A 2,260-nucleotide genomic window follows, 5' to 3' on the forward strand; every position below is an offset into this window, starting at 1 on the left:
TCTACACTACCAACACTGATGGACAGCATTGCTAAAAGTTCCTTGATAGTGATGCGCCTATTCTCACGAATAAGTGCATCTGCACAATCAATGTTTGGTTTGGTGACGGATGTTCACGGCCGACAATCATGCGGTTCATTTTCCACGTGCTCTCTGCCCTCTCTGAAGCACTTACACCACTCAAACACATGGGTCCGTGTGAGACACTCTTCCCCATACTGTTGTTGGAGTCTCTGGCGAATTTCAGCAGACGGGACGTTTTCTCCAATGAGGAATTTGATTACAATGCATTGTTCCATGCTCCATGATACCTTCTGTATGCTCATCCCTCTAGCAACTCCCAGACAGCACTGAACAGGTTCTAACCCTAACAGGAGGGAGAGTGGAGGATGTGGCTACAATCTCTAAAGGTCGCACAGCTGCTGCGCAGTGCGGCTTGTTTACAAAAAAATCAGTCCCTGTCATATTTGAACCACCTAGTATTTACATTATTATATTAATGAATACAACTTCACAAAATATTAACACATATCAGGTACTTATATGATTAAAATATGACACCAGTTTCAGATGACAGAACGACACACTGGCTATTCAACTTGGTTTTACACTAATCTTTTAATGGATTACAGAAAGTACTTTTGTATCCTTCAATAAGGTTTGGGACAAATAATTTTACTTCATAAAATACCACTAATGAAAAAATAGACGAATATCTCCTCTTCTCTAGTGCCGAAAAAAATACACAGTGAGGTGTGAAAACTGTTTTAGGAGCCGAGCTCACAGATTGACCTTCTGCTTTCCCCTTGCATGGGGCTCACTGCAGACTGCTTTGTGTGGAGTTCCAACTCTTTTTCACCAAATCTTCATTTTCAGTCCATTCATTGTCAGTGCAAACCTCCAGATGAATTTCCTCTCAGCAATTTGAGAAGTATTGCGCTTCCATTCAACAAAACTTTCTGCAGATGGCTGAGTTTGCCTTGTGGGAGCCTGTGTGACTTGCACTGTGCCAGGTAACATAGGGCACGGATGTTTGTGTTCATGGCGAGGTGCCCCAAGCTTGCCAATCATTCCTGAACTGCCAGAAGGTACAGTTCCATGCTTGCTGGGACTTGCTAGAATACTCACATTGACGTGGGTGGCCCTGGGATGTCCATCCCTGTAATGTCACAGCAGAGTCATTGTGAGAAAACAGAACCATCAGCAGCAAAGCAAAATAAATGTGAGGTTAAGAAATGTTCATGTTTCATCACACAACTTACACACATTTTTTTCCAAAATTTCAAAGAAAAAATTTGATGCATGATTTACGATAATGTCTATACCACAAAAAATATCACCATATGTGCCATCTAATTTTAAAATGAAATGTTTCAATTTAAATGCCTCAAGTATGATGGTTACAAGAACTTTTGGGACATGAAGTTGTGCTAGTACAGACAAAAGATCCGGATGCATAATTTCCATTTCCAATTCCTTCAGGATAAACAGCTTGCTGACTACCTGGCAAAGGCACTGCACTTTCATGGAATGACAGGGTAAGGCTTCAAAAGTAGGTGAAACAAGAACGAGTCCCTAAAGGGTTGGAGGATGTACACATCTTCCAGAACATTCTTCGAACATGTGGCACAACTTTTCTGTGTTCAGAATTCAAGAAGAGGAGAACATATTTCAGTGCAGATCATGATGAAAGAGGATTCAAGATTAATGGAATTGGAGGTAAAAAATTTGACCTCAATCTGCCAACTGTTCTTTTCAACTTACATAATCATTTCGCATGAGGCTTGTTTCATGTCAAGGGTATGATTGATATGAGGAGGGCACTTACCCAGCTTCTGACGTTGTCAAGGATCACAAAACATAGGCTCATTAACCCATGTTCAAAAAAAGACTTAGGCAGTCACTTAGCTCTTTACTGGTCACACTCCCTTACTGAAAATGAAAACACCAAACTGGATATAAATGAAGGTCCTTTCTTTCTTGTAAAAGTTCATCCTGCCATTACACAGGCCAACAGCTGTTTTGGTGCCAGGGTATTTGGAGCTGATTTCATATGAATTTGATGCCCTGAATTCAAATATGGCATTAGTTTTTGCCTAGGAGCTCAAATTTTTAAGATATAACATTTTGGTGAAATATACGTTACACTATTTTAAGTTAAATCAGTGGATCAAATAAAAAAACTCAACATGGAATTTTTATTACTATATTATAATTATATTTTTATTTTATTATATTAAATACAAAGATAGAGGAAAAA

General features: G+C 39.2%; 1 long non-coding RNA gene across 1 annotated transcript in view; it reads right to left on the minus strand.

The window, feature by feature from the left end:
- Positions 1–234: 234 nt before the first annotated feature.
- LOC111874798 overlaps positions 235–2,260 on the minus strand; it is a 5,166-nt gene continuing 3,140 nt past the window's right edge. The window contains exons 2-3 of the long non-coding RNA XR_002844612.2: positions 1,829–1,932; positions 235–1,159 (exon numbers count right to left, since the gene is read on the minus strand). This is a non-coding gene — a long non-coding RNA (uncharacterized LOC111874798). The remainder of the gene's footprint in view (positions 1,160–1,828; positions 1,933–2,260) is intronic.

This window comes from Cryptotermes secundus, unplaced genomic scaffold (assembly GCF_002891405.2).
Source record: "Cryptotermes secundus unplaced genomic scaffold, Csec_1.0 scaffold3153, whole genome shotgun sequence".
NCBI lineage: Eukaryota > Metazoa > Arthropoda > Insecta > Blattodea > Kalotermitidae > Cryptotermes > Cryptotermes secundus.